The following is a 16,939-nucleotide window of genomic DNA, read 5'->3' as shown; positions in this document are numbered from 1 at the left end:
GGGCCTTGCTGCTGCTGCAGCCAAAAAACAAAAGGTGGTGCTGCTGCTGCTTCTGCTGCTTCTGCTTCTGCTTGTGTCTGGCCCCTGTTGGAGCGTCCAGGCACAGGACTTCTGCTGCTGCTGACTAAATGGCCTCCTTAATTGGATCATTTGAGTAGCCAGCACACCTGTGCAGGTAGGGCATGACATGATAGGCAGCTGCCTTGATAGCGGGTGGGTGCTGAATGTTCCTAATTGACAAAATAAGATTAATGCTTATGAAGAAATATAAAATCTCATCCCTTCCCCAATATCGCGCCACACCCCTACCCCTTAATTCCCTGGTTGAACGTGATGGACATATGTCTTTTTTCGACCGTACTAACTATGTAACTATGTAACATAACATGGGGGGGGGGGGGTCTCCTGGCTGTTCACACAGGTGTGTCATTGCTGTACATTGACCATGCATTGCTTCTGTGGTATTGCAAAGGCAAAGACAAATGCTTCCAGCCATCCATTGCACTAATGGATTGGTCATCAGCTGGCTGTCTATGTCCCGCATCAATATAGACCAAAGTACAGAGGGTTAGGCTATGCTATTGTGCACCTACCTGATGCATCAGAAGGTGCGAGGCCCTTGCTAAATTCTGTGCACAGACTTTGAGATCTATACTTTAGACTGTATCTAAACCTGCTCCAACATGGACTGACATTCTGGCCTACTTTCAGCCGATGCGACTTGTCTGTCGCTGAACAGTCGCTTTTTATGTATTCAGCACCTATGTATAATGTTGTAAAAATGCTCTAGAAGCTAAAGTCGCAGAAATGTCACACATATTTGGCCTGCAACTTTCTGTGCGACAAATTCAGACAGGAAAAATCAGTATAAATCCTTAGAAAATTATCCCCCAGTGTCTCCATCTGCTGGCGGTATTGAATAAGCATTGCTGCACTGATGGGGTATGCATTAGACGAAAAAAAAGAAGAAAAAGAAGAATAATACGCCCAGAAAAGAGGCGAAAAGGAGAAAAACGTAAAAAAACGTGAAAAAAAAGTAAGAGGAAGAGAAGGGAAAAAAAGGTGGAAATGGGTTTAAAAGTGATTTCGGCGGAGAAATATATATATATATATATATATATATATATATATATATATATATATACGCGCACACACACACATATATATAAACGTATTCTCCGTTGAGATATTGCAGCCGCTGCTGTGTCCAGGCCCAGGAGCCTTAGCACTGTGCTGTGATGTCACTCAATACCACTGACATCACTAGGTGTAAACAACATCTCTCCTTTGCTGTGTATGTGACTATGGAGCTGTTTGGTGATGTCGTCTATTATGGCCTTCATAGAAGCAACAGGAGATTGTTGCATCCATCTAGAACCCTCAGAACTACAGTGCTATGATGTCACTCACTTCCACAGGCCTTGCAGAGTGTAAACAACAACAACCCAGCTTTGTTGTGTATGTAACCATAGGGATTTGTGATGTCACCTAGAACCTTCACAGCAGCGACAGCTTTATGAGGAGCATCAGCACTGCTCTGCCTGAGCAGAACCATCACCGCCATAGGTTGTCAAATAACCCGGATTTAACCCACACAGGTAAGTCCAATGGGGTGCAGGCATGTCCTCTATGCTTACAGCTTCCCGTGGGTGTTGGTTTGATACCGTTTGGGGACAGCCAAGGAGGCATCTGCAGGCAACAAAGGTAGGTGTGTGCTTGTGTGTGTGTTTCCTATGCAGATCCTAAGCCCAGTGTCACATGCAAGTAGGAGGAGTAAGAAGGGTTCCTGGCAAATCCGGGTTATGGATTGCATTTAAAAAGGCCCCGTGGGAGTGCAATGGGCCCCTGTCTTGCTGCTTAGCAATAATGGTATGGGTTTAGGTTCTGCTGTGTGTACTGGTGGTTGACTGCCCCCCAGCCCAGAGTGTGCATGGAAAATTGTCTGGCAGCCTCCCTGACAGCAAGCAGTGATAGTGCCCATGAAGGGGACCTTGTTGGGCCCGCCCCTTTCACGGTTATCGCTTCTCGGCCTTTTGGCTAAGATCAAGTGTAGTATCTGTTCTTATCAGTTTAATATCTGATACGTCCCCTATCTGGGGACCATATATTAAATGGATTTTTGAGAACGGGGGCCGATTTCGAAGCTTGCTTCCGTCGCCCTATGCATTGACCCGATATGGCAGTATCTTCGGGTACAGTGCACCACCCCCTTACAGGGTTAAAAAGAAAGATTCCTACTTTCATTGCTACCTGCTTGCTGGCTAGCCAGCTAGCCAGCCCTGTGGGCCTTGCTGCTGCTGCAGCCAAAAAACAAAAGGTGGTGCTGCTGCTGCTTCTGCTGCTTCTGCTTCTGCTTGTGTCTGGCCCCTGTTGGAGCGTCCAGGCACAGGACTTCTGCTGCTGCTGACTAAATGGCCTCCTTAATTGGATCATTTGAGTAGCCAGCACACCTGTGCAGGTAGGGCATGACATGATAGGCAGCTGCCTTGATAGCGGGTGGGTGCTGAATGTTCCTAATTGACAAAATAAGATTAATGCTTATGAAGAAATATAAAATCTCATCCCTTCCCCAATATCGCGCCACACCCCTACCCCTTAATTCCCTGGTTGAACGTGATGGACATATGTCTTTTTTCGACCGTACTAACTATGTAACTATGTAACATAACATGGGGGGGGGGGGTCTCCTGGCTGTTCACACAGGTGTGTCATTGCTGTACATTGACCATGCATTGCTTCTGTGGTATTGCAAAGGCAAAGACAAATGCTTCCAGCCATCCATTGCACTAATGGATTGGTCATCAGCTGGCTGTCTATGTCCCGCATCAATATAGACCAAAGTACAGAGGGTTAGGCTATGCTATTGTGCACCTACCTGATGCATCAGAAGGTGCGAGGCCCTTGCTAAATTCTGTGCACAGACTTTGAGATCTATACTTTAGACTGTATCTAAACCTGCTCCAACATGGACTGACATTCTGGCCTACTTTCAGCCGATGCGACTTGTCTGTCGCTGAACAGTCGCTTTTTATGTATTCAGCACCTATGTATAATGTTGTAAAAATGCTCTAGAAGCTAAAGTCGCAGAAATGTCACACATATTTGGCCTGCAACTTTCTGTGCGACAAATTCAGACAGGAAAAATCAGTATAAATCCTTAGAAAATTATCCCCCAGTGTCTCCATCTGCTGGCGGTATTGAATAAGCATTGCTGCACTGATGGGGTATGCATTAGACGAAAAAAAAGAAGAAAAAGAAGAATAATACGCCCAGAAAAGAGGCGAAAAGGAGAAAAACGTAAAAAAACGTGAAAAAAAAGTAAGAGGAAGAGAAGGGAAAAAAAGGTGGAAATGGGTTTAAAAGTGATTTCGGCGGAGAAATATATATATATATATATATATATATATATATATATATATACGCGCACACACACACATATATATAAACGTATTCTCCGTTGAGATATTGCAGCCGCTGCTGTGTCCAGGCCCAGGAGCCTTAGCACTGTGCTGTGATGTCACTCAATACCACTGACATCACTAGGTGTAAACAACATCTCTCCTTTGCTGTGTATGTGACTATGGAGCTGTTTGGTGATGTCGTCTATTATGGCCTTCATAGAAGCAACAGGAGATTGTTGCATCCATCTAGAACCCTCAGAACTACAGTGCTATGATGTCACTCACTTCCACAGGCCTTGCAGAGTGTAAACAACAACAACCCAGCTTTGTTGTGTATGTAACCATAGGGATTTGTGATGTCACCTAGAACCTTCACAGCAGCGACAGCTTTATGAGGAGCATCAGCACTGCTCTGCCTGAGCAGAACCATCACCGCCATAGGTTGTCAAATAACCCGGATTTAACCCACACAGGTAAGTCCAATGGGGTGCAGGCATGTCCTCTATGCTTACAGCTTCCCGTGGGTGTTGGTTTGATACCGTTTGGGGACAGCCAAGGAGGCATCTGCAGGCAACAAAGGTAGGTGTGTGCTTGTGTGTGTGTTTCCTATGCAGATCCTAAGCCCAGTGTCACATGCAAGTAGGAGGAGTAAGAAGGGTTCCTGGCAAATCCGGGTTATGGATTGCATTTAAAAAGGCCCCGTGGGAGTGCAATGGGCCCCTGTCTTGCTGCTTAGCAATAATGGTATGGGTTTAGGTTCTGCTGTGTGTACTGGTGGTTGACTGCCCCCCAGCCCAGAGTGTGCATGGAAAATTGTCTGGCAGCCTCCCTGACAGCAAGCAGTGATAGTGCCCATGAAGGGGACCTTGTTGGGCCCGCCCCTTTCACGGTTATCGCTTCTCGGCCTTTTGGCTAAGATCAAGTGTAGTATCTGTTCTTATCAGTTTAATATCTGATACGTCCCCTATCTGGGGACCATATATTAAATGGATTTTTGAGAACGGGGGCCGATTTCGAAGCTTGCTTCCGTCGCCCTATGCATTGACCCGATATGGCAGTATCTTCGGGTACAGTGCACCACCCCCTTACAGGGTTAAAAAGAAAGATTCCTACTTTCATTGCTACCTGCTTGCTGGCTAGCCAGCTAGCCAGCCCTGTGGGCCTTGCTGCTGCTGCAGCCAAAAAACAAAAGGTGGTGCTGCTGCTGCTTCTGCTTCTGCTTGTGTCTGGCCCCTGTTGGAGCGTCCAGGCACAGGACTTCTGCTGCTGCTGACTAAATGGCCTCCTTAATTGGATCATTTGAGTAGCCAGCACACCTGTGCAGGTAGGGCATGACATGATAGGCAGCTGCCTTGATAGCGGGTGGGTGCTGAATGTTCCTAATTGACAAAATAAGATTAATGCTTATGAAGAAATATAAAATCTCATCCCTTCCCCAATATCGCGCCACACCCCTACCCCTTAATTCCCTGGTTGAACGTGATGGACATATGTCTTTTTTCGACCGTACTAACTATGTAACTATGTAACATAACATGGGGGGGGGGGGTCTCCTGGCTGTTCACACAGGTGTGTCATTGCTGTACATTGACCATGCATTGCTTCTGTGGTATTGCAAAGGCAAAGACAAATGCTTCCAGCCATCCATTGCACTAATGGATTGGTCATCAGCTGGCTGTCTATGTCCCGCATCAATATAGACCAAAGTACAGAGGGTTAGGCTATGCTATTGTGCACCTACCTGATGCATCAGAAGGTGCGAGGCCCTTGCTAAATTCTGTGCACAGACTTTGAGATCTATACTTTAGACTGTATCTAAACCTGCTCCAACATGGACTGACATTCTGGCCTACTTTCAGCCGATGCGACTTGTCTGTCGCTGAACAGTCGCTTTTTATGTATTCAGCACCTATGTATAATGTTGTAAAAATGCTCTAGAAGCTAAAGTCGCAGAAATGTCACACATATTTGGCCTGCAACTTTCTGTGCGACAAATTCAGACAGGAAAAATCAGTATAAATCCTTAGAAAATTATCCCCCAGTGTCTCCATCTGCTGGCGGTATTGAATAAGCATTGCTGCACTGATGGGGTATGCATTAGACGAAAAAAAAGAAGAAAAAGAAGAATAATACGCCCAGAAAAGAGGCGAAAAGGAGAAAAACGTAAAAAAACGTGAAAAAAAAGTAAGAGGAAGAGAAGGGAAAAAAAGGTGGAAATGGGTTTAAAAGTGATTTCGGCGGAGAAATATATATATATATATATATATATATATATATATATATATATATATACGCGCACACACACACATATATATAAACGTATTCTCCGTTGAGATATTGCAGCCGCTGCTGTGTCCAGGCCCAGGAGCCTTAGCACTGTGCTGTGATGTCACTCAATACCACTGACATCACTAGGTGTAAACAACATCTCTCCTTTGCTGTGTATGTGACTATGGAGCTGTTTGGTGATGTCGTCTATTATGGCCTTCATAGAAGCAACAGGAGATTGTTGCATCCATCTAGAACCCTCAGAACTACAGTGCTATGATGTCACTCACTTCCACAGGCCTTGCAGAGTGTAAACAACAACAACCCAGCTTTGTTGTGTATGTAACCATAGGGATTTGTGATGTCACCTAGAACCTTCACAGCAGCGACAGCTTTATGAGGAGCATCAGCACTGCTCTGCCTGAGCAGAACCATCACCGCCATAGGTTGTCAAATAACCCGGATTTAACCCACACAGGTAAGTCCAATGGGGTGCAGGCATGTCCTCTATGCTTACAGCTTCCCGTGGGTGTTGGTTTGATACCGTTTGGGGACAGCCAAGGAGGCATCTGCAGGCAACAAAGGTAGGTGTGTGCTTGTGTGTGTGTTTCCTATGCAGATCCTAAGCCCAGTGTCACATGCAAGTAGGAGGAGTAAGAAGGGTTCCTGGCAAATCCGGGTTATGGATTGCATTTAAAAAGGCCCCGTGGGAGTGCAATGGGCCCCTGTCTTGCTGCTTAGCAATAATGGTATGGGTTTAGGTTCTGCTGTGTGTACTGGTGGTTGACTGCCCCCCAGCCCAGAGTGTGCATGGAAAATTGTCTGGCAGCCTCCCTGACAGCAAGCAGTGATAGTGCCCATGAAGGGGACCTTGTTGGGCCCGCCCCTTTCACGGTTATCGCTTCTCGGCCTTTTGGCTAAGATCAAGTGTAGTATCTGTTCTTATCAGTTTAATATCTGATACGTCCCCTATCTGGGGACCATATATTAAATGGATTTTTGAGAACGGGGGCCGATTTCGAAGCTTGCTTCCGTCGCCCTATGCATTGACCCGATATGGCAGTATCTTCGGGTACAGTGCACCACCCCCTTACAGGGTTAAAAAGAAAGATTCCTACTTTCATTGCTACCTGCTTGCTGGCTAGCCAGCTAGCCAGCCCTGTGGGCCTTGCTGCTGCTGCAGCCAAAAAACAAAAGGTGGTGCTGCTGCTGCTTCTGCTGCTTCTGCTTCTGCTTGTGTCTGGCCCCTGTTGGAGCGTCCAGGCACAGGACTTCTGCTGCTGCTGACTAAATGGCCTCCTTAATTGGATCATTTGAGTAGCCAGCACACCTGTGCAGGTAGGGCATGACATGATAGGCAGCTGCCTTGATAGCGGGTGGGTGCTGAATGTTCCTAATTGACAAAATAAGATTAATGCTTATGAAGAAATATAAAATCTCATCCCTTCCCCAATATCGCGCCACACCCCTACCCCTTAATTCCCTGGTTGAACGTGATGGACATATGTCTTTTTTCGACCGTACTAACTATGTAACTATGTAACATAACATGGGGGGGGGGGGTCTCCTGGCTGTTCACACAGGTGTGTCATTGCTGTACATTGACCATGCATTGCTTCTGTGGTATTGCAAAGGCAAAGACAAATGCTTCCAGCCATCCATTGCACTAATGGATTGGTCATCAGCTGGCTGTCTATGTCCCGCATCAATATAGACCAAAGTACAGAGGGTTAGGCTATGCTATTGTGCACCTACCTGATGCATCAGAAGGTGCGAGGCCCTTGCTAAATTCTGTGCACAGACTTTGAGATCTATACTTTAGACTGTATCTAAACCTGCTCCAACATGGACTGACATTCTGGCCTACTTTCAGCCGATGCGACTTGTCTGTCGCTGAACAGTCGCTTTTTATGTATTCAGCACCTATGTATAATGTTGTAAAAATGCTCTAGAAGCTAAAGTCGCAGAAATGTCACACATATTTGGCCTGCAACTTTCTGTGCGACAAATTCAGACAGGAAAAATCAGTATAAATCCTTAGAAAATTATCCCCCAGTGTCTCCATCTGCTGGCGGTATTGAATAAGCATTGCTGCACTGATGGGGTATGCATTAGACGAAAAAAAAGAAGAAAAAGAAGAATAATACGCCCAGAAAAGAGGCGAAAAGGAGAAAAACGTAAAAAAACGTGAAAAAAAAGTAAGAGGAAGAGAAGGGAAAAAAAGGTGGAAATGGGTTTAAAAGTGATTTCGGCGGAGAAATATATATATATATATATATATATATATATATATATATATATATACGCGCACACACACACATATATATAAACGTATTCTCCGTTGAGATATTGCAGCCGCTGCTGTGTCCAGGCCCAGGAGCCTTAGCACTGTGCTGTGATGTCACTCAATACCACTGACATTACTAGGTGTAAACAACATCTCTCCTTTGCTGTGTATGTGACTATGGAGCTGTTTGGTGATGTCGTCTATTATGGCCTTCATAGAAGCAACAGGAGATTGTTGCATCCATCTAGAACCCTCAGAACTACAGTGCTATGATGTCACTCACTTCCACAGGCCTTGCAGAGTGTAAACAACAACAACCCAGCTTTGTTGTGTATGTAACCATAGGGATTTGTGATGTCACCTAGAACCTTCACAGCAGCGACAGCTTTATGAGGAGCATCAGCACTGCTCTGCCTGAGCAGAACCATCACCGCCATAGGTTGTCAAATAACCCGGATTTAACCCACACAGGTAAGTCCAATGGGGTGCAGGCATGTCCTCTATGCTTACAGCTTCCCGTGGGTGTTGGTTTGATACCGTTTGGGGACAGCCAAGGAGGCATCTGCAGGCAACAAAGGTAGGTGTGTGCTTGTGTGTGTGTTTCCTATGCAGATCCTAAGCCCAGTGTCACATGCAAGTAGGAGGAGTAAGAAGGGTTCCTGGCAAATCCGGGTTATGGATTGCATTTAAAAAGGCCCCGTGGGAGTGCAATGGGCCCCTGTCTTGCTGCTTAGCAATAATGGTATGGGTTTAGGTTCTGCTGTGTGTACTGGTGGTTGACTGCCCCCCAGCCCAGAGTGTGCATGGAAAATTGTCTGGCAGCCTCCCTGACAGCAAGCAGTGATAGTGCCCATGAAGGGGACCTTGTTGGGCCCGCCCCTTTCACGGTTATCGCTTCTCGGCCTTTTGGCTAAGATCAAGTGTAGTATCTGTTCTTATCAGTTTAATATCTGATACGTCCCCTATCTGGGGACCATATATTAAATGGATTTTTGAGAACGGGGGCCGATTTCGAAGCTTGCTTCCGTCGCCCTATGCATTGACCCGATATGGCAGTATCTTCGGGTACAGTGCACCACCCCCTTACAGGGTTAAAAAGAAAGATTCCTACTTTCATTGCTACCTGCTTGCTGGCTAGCCAGCTAGCCAGCCCTGTGGGCCTTGCTGCTGCTGCAGCCAAAAAACAAAAGGTGGTGCTGCTGCTGCTTCTTCTGCTGCTTCTGCTTCTGCTTGTGTCTGGCCCCTGTTGGAGCGTCCAGGCACAGGACTTCTGCTGCTGCTGACTAAATGGCCTCCTTAATTGGATCATTTGAGTAGCCAGCACACCTGTGCAGGTAGGGCATGACATGATAGGCAGCTGCCTTGATAGCGGGTGGGTGCTGAATGTTCCTAATTGACAAAATAAGATTAATGCTTATGAAGAAATATAAAATCTCATCCCTTCCCCAATATCGCGCCACACCCCTACCCCTTAATTCCCTGGTTGAACGTGATGGACATATGTCTTTTTTCGACCGTACTAACTATGTAACTATGTAACATAACATGGGGGGGGGGGTCTCCTGGCTGTTCACACAGGTGTGTCATTGCTGTACATTGACCATGCATTGCTTCTGTGGTATTGCAAAGGCAAAGACAAATGCTTCCAGCCATCCATTGCACTAATGGATTGGTCATCAGCTGGCTGTCTATGTCCCGCATCAATATAGACCAAAGTACAGAGGGTTAGGCTATGCTATTGTGCACCTACCTGATGCATCAGAAGGTGCGAGGCCCTTGCTAAATTCTGTGCACAGACTTTGAGATCTATACTTTAGACTGTATCTAAACCTGCTCCAACATGGACTGACATTCTGGCCTACTTTCAGCCGATGCGACTTGTCTGTCGCTGAACAGTCGCTTTTTATGTATTCAGCACCTATGTATAATGTTGTAAAAATGCTCTAGAAGCTAAAGTCGCAGAAATGTCACACATATTTGGCCTGCAACTTTCTGTGCGACAAATTCAGACAGGAAAAATCAGTATAAATCCTTAGAAAATTATCCCCCAGTGTCTCCATCTGCTGGCGGTATTGAATAAGCATTGCTGCACTGATGGGGTATGCATTAGACGAAAAAAAAGAAGAAAAAGAAGAATAATACGCCCAGAAAAGAGGCGAAAAGGAGAAAAACGTAAAAAAACGTGAAAAAAAAGTAAGAGGAAGAGAAGGGAAAAAAAGGTGGAAATGGGTTTAAAAGTGATTTCGGCGGAGAAATATATATATATATATATATATATATATATATATATATATATATACGCGCACACACACACATATATATAAACGTATTCTCCGTTGAGATATTGCAGCCGCTGCTGTGTCCAGGCCCAGGAGCCTTAGCACTGTGCTGTGATGTCACTCAATACCACTGACATCACTAGGTGTAAACAACATCTCTCCTTTGCTGTGTATGTGACTATGGAGCTGTTTGGTGATGTCGTCTATTATGGCCTTCATAGAAGCAACAGGAGATTGTTGCATCCATCTAGAACCCTCAGAACTACAGTGCTATGATGTCACTCACTTCCACAGGCCTTGCAGAGTGTAAACAACAACAACCCAGCTTTGTTGTGTATGTAACCATAGGGATTTGTGATGTCACCTAGAACCTTCACAGCAGCGACAGCTTTATGAGGAGCATCAGCACTGCTCTGCCTGAGCAGAACCATCACCGCCATAGGTTGTCAAATAACCCGGATTTAACCCACACAGGTAAGTCCAATGGGGTGCAGGCATGTCCTCTATGCTTACAGCTTCCCGTGGGTGTTGGTTTGATACCGTTTGGGGACAGCCAAGGAGGCATCTGCAGGCAACAAAGGTAGGTGTGTGCTTGTGTGTGTGTTTCCTATGCAGATCCTAAGCCCAGTGTCACATGCAAGTAGGAGGAGTAAGAAGGGTTCCTGGCAAATCCGGGTTATGGATTGCATTTAAAAAGGCCCCGTGGGAGTGCAATGGGCCCCTGTCTTGCTGCTTAGCAATAATGGTATGGGTTTAGGTTCTGCTGTGTGTACTGGTGGTTGACTGCCCCCCAGCCCAGAGTGTGCATGGAAAATTGTCTGGCAGCCTCCCTGACAGCAAGCAGTGATAGTGCCCATGAAGGGGACCTTGTTGGGCCCGCCCCTTTCACGGTTATCGCTTCTCGGCCTTTTGGCTAAGATCAAGTGTAGTATCTGTTCTTATCAGTTTAATATCTGATACGTCCCCTATCTGGGGACCATATATTAAATGGATTTTTGAGAACGGGGGCCGATTTCGAAGCTTGCTTCCGTCGCCCTATGCATTGACCCGATATGGCAGTATCTTCGGGTACAGTGCACCACCCCCTTACAGGGTTAAAAAGAAAGATTCCTACTTTCATTGCTACCTGCTTGCTGGCTAGCCAGCTAGCCAGCCCTGTGGGCCTTGCTGCTGCTGCAGCCAAAAAACAAAAGGTGGTGCTGCTGCTGCTTCTGCTGCTTCTGCTTCTGCTTGTGTCTGGCCCCTGTTGGAGCGTCCAGGCACAGGACTTCTGCTGCTGCTGACTAAATGGCCTCCTTAATTGGATCATTTGAGTAGCCAGCACACCTGTGCAGGTAGGGCATGACATGATAGGCAGCTGCCTTGATAGCGGGTGGGTGCTGAATGTTCCTAATTGACAAAATAAGATTAATGCTTATGAAGAAATATAAAATCTCATCCCTTCCCCAATATCGCGCCACACCCCTACCCCTTAATTCCCTGGTTGAACGTGATGGACATATGTCTTTTTTCGACCGTACTAACTATGTAACTATGTAACATAACATGGGGGGGGGGGGTCTCCTGGCTGTTCACACAGGTGTGTCATTGCTGTACATTGACCATGCATTGCTTCTGTGGTATTGCAAAGGCAAAGACAAATGCTTCCAGCCATCCATTGCACTAATGGATTGGTCATCAGCTGGCTGTCTATGTCCCGCATCAATATAGACCAAAGTACAGAGGGTTAGGCTATGCTATTGTGCACCTACCTGATGCATCAGAAGGTGCGAGGCCCTTGCTAAATTCTGTGCACAGACTTTGAGATCTATACTTTAGACTGTATCTAAACCTGCTCCAACATGGACTGACATTCTGGCCTACTTTCAGCCGATGCGACTTGTCTGTCGCTGAACAGTCGCTTTTTATGTATTCAGCACCTATGTATAATGTTGTAAAAATGCTCTAGAAGCTAAAGTCGCAGAAATGTCACACATATTTGGCCTGCAACTTTCTGTGCGACAAATTCAGACAGGAAAAATCAGTATAAATCCTTAGAAAATTATCCCCCAGTGTCTCCATCTGCTGGCGGTATTGAATAAGCATTGCTGCACTGATGGGGTATGCATTAGACGAAAAAAAAGAAGAAAAAGAAGAATAATACGCCCAGAAAAGAGGCGAAAAGGAGAAAAACGTAAAAAAAACGTGAAAAAAAAGTAAGAGGAAGAGAAGGGAAAAAAAGGTGGAAATGGGTTTAAAAGTGATTTCGGCGGAGAAATATATATATATATATATATATATATATATATATATATATATACGCGCACACACACACATATATATAAACGTATTCTCCGTTGAGATATTGCAGCCGCTGCTGTGTCCAGGCCCAGGAGCCTTAGCACTGTGCTGTGATGTCACTCAATACCACTGACATCACTAGGTGTAAACAACATCTCTCCTTTGCTGTGTATGTGACTATGGAGCTGTTTGGTGATGTCGTCTATTATGGCCTTCATAGAAGCAACAGGAGATTGTTGCATCCATCTAGAACCCTCAGAACTACAGTGCTATGATGTCACTCACTTCCACAGGCCTTGCAGAGTGTAAACAACAACAACCCAGCTTTGTTGTGTATGTAACCATAGGGATTTGTGATGTCACCTAGAACCTTCACAGCAGCGACAGCTTTATGAGGAGCATCAGCACTGCTCTGCCTGAGCAGAACCATCACCGCCATAGGTTGTCAAATAACCCGGATTTAACCCACACAGGTAAGTCCAATGGGGTGCAGGCATGTCCTCTATGCTTACAGCTTCCCGTGGGTGTTGGTTTGATACCGTTTGGGGACAGCCAAGGAGGCATCTGCAGGCAACAAAGGTAGGTGTGTGCTTGTGTGTGTGTTTCCTATGCAGATCCTAAGCCCAGTGTCACATGCAAGTAGGAGGAGTAAGAAGGGTTCCTGGCAAATCCGGGTTATGGATTGCATTTAAAAAGGCCCCGTGGGAGTGCAATGGGCCCCTGTCTTGCTGCTTAGCAATAATGGTATGGGTTTAGGTTCTGCTGTGTGTACTGGTGGTTGACTGCCCCCCAGCCCAGAGTGTGCATGGAAAATTGTCTGGCAGCCTCCCTGACAGCAAGCAGTGATAGTGCCCATGAAGGGGACCTTGTTGGGCCCGCCCCTTTCACGGTTATCGCTTCTCGGCCTTTTGGCTAAGATCAAGTGTAGTATCTGTTCTTATCAGTTTAATATCTGATACGTCCCCTATCTGGGGACCATATATTAAATGGATTTTTGAGAACGGGGGCCGATTTCGAAGCTTGCTTCCGTCGCCCTATGCATTGACCCGATATGGCAGTATCTTCGGGTACAGTGCACCACCCCCTTACAGGGTTAAAAAGAAAGATTCCTACTTTCATTGCTACCTGCTTGCTGGCTAGCCAGCTAGCCAGCCCTGTGGGCCTTGCTGCTGCTGCAGCCAAAAAACAAAAGGTGGTGCTGCTGCTGCTTCTGCTGCTTCTGCTTCTGCTTGTGTCTGGCCCCTGTTGGAGCGTCCAGGCACAGGACTTCTGCTGCTGCTGACTAAATGGCCTCCTTAATTGGATCATTTGAGTAGCCAGCACACCTGTGCAGGTAGGGCATGACATGATAGGCAGCTGCCTTGATAGCGGGTGGGTGCTGAATGTTCCTAATTGACAAAATAAGATTAATGCTTATGAAGAAATATAAAATCTCATCCCTTCCCCAATATCGCGCCACACCCCTACCCCTTAATTCCCTGGTTGAACGTGATGGACATATGTCTTTTTTCGACCGTACTAACTATGTAACTATGTAACATAACATGGGGGGGGGGGGTCTCCTGGCTGTTCACACAGGTGTGTCATTGCTGTACATTGACCATGCATTGCTTCTGTGGTATTGCAAAGGCAAAGACAAATGCTTCCAGCCATCCATTGCACTAATGGATTGGTCATCAGCTGGCTGTCTATGTCCCGCATCAATATAGACCAAAGTACAGAGGGTTAGGCTATGCTATTGTGCACCTACCTGATGCATCAGAAGGTGCGAGGCCCTTGCTAAATTCTGTGCACAGACTTTGAGATCTATACTTTAGACTGTATCTAAACCTGCTCCAACATGGACTGACATTCTGGCCTACTTTCAGCCGATGCGACTTGTCTGTCGCTGAACAGTCGCTTTTTATGTATTCAGCACCTATGTATAATGTTGTAAAAATGCTCTAGAAGCTAAAGTCGCAGAAATGTCACACATATTTGGCCTGCAACTTTCTGTGCGACAAATTCAGACAGGAAAAATCAGTATAAATCCTTAGAAAATTATCCCCCAGTGTCTCCATCTGCTGGCGGTATTGAATAAGCATTGCTGCACTGATGGGGTATGCATTAGACGAAAAAAAAGAAGAAAAGAAGAATAATACGCCCAGAAAAGAGGCGAAAAGGAGAAAAACGTAAAAAAACGTGAAAAAAAAGTAAGAGGAAGAGAAGGGAAAAAAAGGTGGAAATGGGTTTAAAAGTGATTTCGGCGGAGAAATATATATATATATATATATATATATATATATATATATATATACGCGCACACACACACATATATATAAACGTATTCTCCGTTGAGATATTGCAGCCGCTGCTGTGTCCAGGCCCAGGAGCCTTAGCACTGTGCTGTGATGTCACTCAATACCACTGACATCACTAGGTGTAAACAACATCTCTCCTTTGCTGTGTATGTGACTATGGAGCTGTTTGGTGATGTCGTCTATTATGGCCTTCATAGAAGCAACAGGAGATTGTTGCATCCATCTAGAACCCTCAGAACTACAGTGCTATGATGTCACTCACTTCCACAGGCCTTGCAGAGTGTAAACAACAACAACCCAGCTTTGTTGTGTATGTAACCATAGGGATTTGTGATGTCACCTAGAACCTTCACAGCAGCGACAGCTTTATGAGGAGCATCAGCACTGCTCTGCCTGAGCAGAACCATCACCGCCATAGGTTGTCAAATAACCCGGATTTAACCCACACAGGTAAGTCCAATGGGGTGCAGGCATGTCCTCTATGCTTACAGCTTCCCGTGGGTGTTGGTTTGATACCGTTTGGGGACAGCCAAGGAGGCATCTGCAGGCAACAAAGGTAGGTGTGTGCTTGTGTGTGTGTTTCCTATGCAGATCCTAAGCCCAGTGTCACATGCAAGTAGGAGGAGTAAGAAGGGTTCCTGGCAAATCCGGGTTATGGATTGCATTTAAAAAGGCCCCGTGGGAGTGCAATGGGCCCCTGTCTTGCTGCTTAGCAATAATGGTATGGGTTTAGGTTCTGCTGTGTGTACTGGTGGTTGACTGCCCCCCAGCCCAGAGTGTGCATGGAAAATTGTCTGGCAGCCTCCCTGACAGCAAGCAGTGATAGTGCCCATGAAGGGGACCTTGTTGGGCCCGCCCCTTTCACGGTTATCGCTTCTCGGCCTTTTGGCTAAGATCAAGTGTAGTATCTGTTCTTATCAGTTTAATATCTGATACGTCCCCTATCTGGGGACCATATATTAAATGGATTTTTGAGAACGGGGGCCGATTTCGAAGCTTGCTTCCGTCGCCCTATGCATTGACCCGATATGGCAGTATCTTCGGGTACAGTGCACCACCCCCTTACAGGGTTAAAAAGAAAGATTCCTACTTTCATTGCTACCTGCTTGCTGGCTAGCCAGCTAGCCAGCCCTGTGGGCCTTGCTGCTGCTGCAGCCAAAAAACAAAAGGTGGTGCTGCTGCTGCTTCTGCTGCTTCTGCTTCTGCTTGTGTCTGGCCCCTGTTGGAGCGTCCAGGCACAGGACTTCTGCTGCTGCTGACTAAATGGCCTCCTTAATTGGATCATTTGAGTAGCCAGCACACCTGTGCAGGTAGGGCATGACATGATAGGCAGCTGCCTTGATAGCGGGTGGGTGCTGAATGTTCCTAATTGACAAAATAAGATTAATGCTTATGAAGAAATATAAAATCTCATCCCTTCCCCAATATCGCGCCACACCCCTACCCCTTAATTCCCTGGTTGAACGTGATGGACATATGTCTTTTTTTCGACCGTACTAACTATGTAACTATGTAACATAACATGGGGGGGGGGGGGTCTCCTGGCTGTTCACACAGGTGTGTCATTGCTGTACATTGACCATGCATTGCTTCTGTGGTATTGCAAAGGCAAAGACAAATGCTTCCAGCCATCCATTGCACTAATGGATTGGTCATCAGCTGGCTGTCTATGTCCCGCATCAATATAGACCAAAGTACAGAGGGTTAGGCTATGCTATTGTGCACCTACCTGATGCATCAGAAGGTGCGAGGCCCTTGCTAAATTCTGTGCACAGACTTTGAGATCTATACTTTAGACTGTATCTAAACCTGCTCCAACATGGACTGACATTCTGGCCTACTTTCAGCCGATGCGACTTGTCTGTCGCTGAACAGTCGCTTTTTATGTATTCAGCACCTATGTATAATGTTGTAAAAATGCTCTAGAAGCTAAAGTCGCAGAAATGTCACACATATTTGGCCTGCAACTTTCTGTGCGACAAATTCAGACAGGAAAAATCAGTATAAATCCTTAGAAAATTATCCCCCAGTGTCTCCATCTGCTGGCGGTATTGAATAAGCATTGCTGCACTGATGGGGTATGCATTAGACGAAAAAAAAGAAGAAAAAGAAGAATAATACGCC

General features: G+C 46.0%; 7 non-coding genes across 7 annotated transcripts; all 7 read left to right on the top strand.

Annotated features, from left to right (window-relative positions):
- Positions 1-2,017: 2,017 nt before the first annotated feature.
- LOC130326135 (U2 spliceosomal RNA) lies at positions 2,018-2,208 on the top strand. Its single transcript, XR_008870802.1, has one exon. It is a non-coding gene; the product is annotated as a U2 spliceosomal RNA (small nuclear RNA).
- Positions 2,209-4,293: 2,085 nt separating this feature from the next.
- On the top strand, positions 4,294-4,484 carry LOC130326134 (U2 spliceosomal RNA). The gene has a single exon (XR_008870801.1). It is a non-coding gene; the product is annotated as a U2 spliceosomal RNA (small nuclear RNA).
- A 2,082-nt stretch (positions 4,485-6,566) lies between these two features.
- LOC130326146 (U2 spliceosomal RNA) lies at positions 6,567-6,757 on the top strand. Its single transcript, XR_008870812.1, has one exon. It is a non-coding gene; the product is annotated as a U2 spliceosomal RNA (small nuclear RNA).
- A 2,089-nt stretch (positions 6,758-8,846) lies between these two features.
- On the top strand, positions 8,847-9,037 carry LOC130326145 (U2 spliceosomal RNA). Its single transcript, XR_008870811.1, has one exon. It is a non-coding gene; the product is annotated as a U2 spliceosomal RNA (small nuclear RNA).
- A 2,091-nt stretch (positions 9,038-11,128) lies between these two features.
- LOC130326144 (U2 spliceosomal RNA) lies at positions 11,129-11,319 on the top strand. Its single transcript, XR_008870810.1, has one exon. It is a non-coding gene; the product is annotated as a U2 spliceosomal RNA (small nuclear RNA).
- A 2,088-nt stretch (positions 11,320-13,407) lies between these two features.
- LOC130326143 (U2 spliceosomal RNA) lies at positions 13,408-13,598 on the top strand. The gene has a single exon (XR_008870809.1). It is a non-coding gene; the product is annotated as a U2 spliceosomal RNA (small nuclear RNA).
- A 2,086-nt stretch (positions 13,599-15,684) lies between these two features.
- On the top strand, positions 15,685-15,875 carry LOC130326133 (U2 spliceosomal RNA). The gene has a single exon (XR_008870800.1). It is a non-coding gene; the product is annotated as a U2 spliceosomal RNA (small nuclear RNA).
- The last annotated feature ends 1,064 nt before the right edge of the window (positions 15,876-16,939 follow it).

This window comes from Hyla sarda, unplaced genomic scaffold (genome assembly GCF_029499605.1).
Source record: "Hyla sarda isolate aHylSar1 unplaced genomic scaffold, aHylSar1.hap1 scaffold_2811, whole genome shotgun sequence".
NCBI classification, from domain to species: domain Eukaryota; kingdom Metazoa; phylum Chordata; class Amphibia; order Anura; family Hylidae; genus Hyla; species Hyla sarda.
This window is presented reverse-complemented; position numbering and strand designations above follow the sequence as displayed.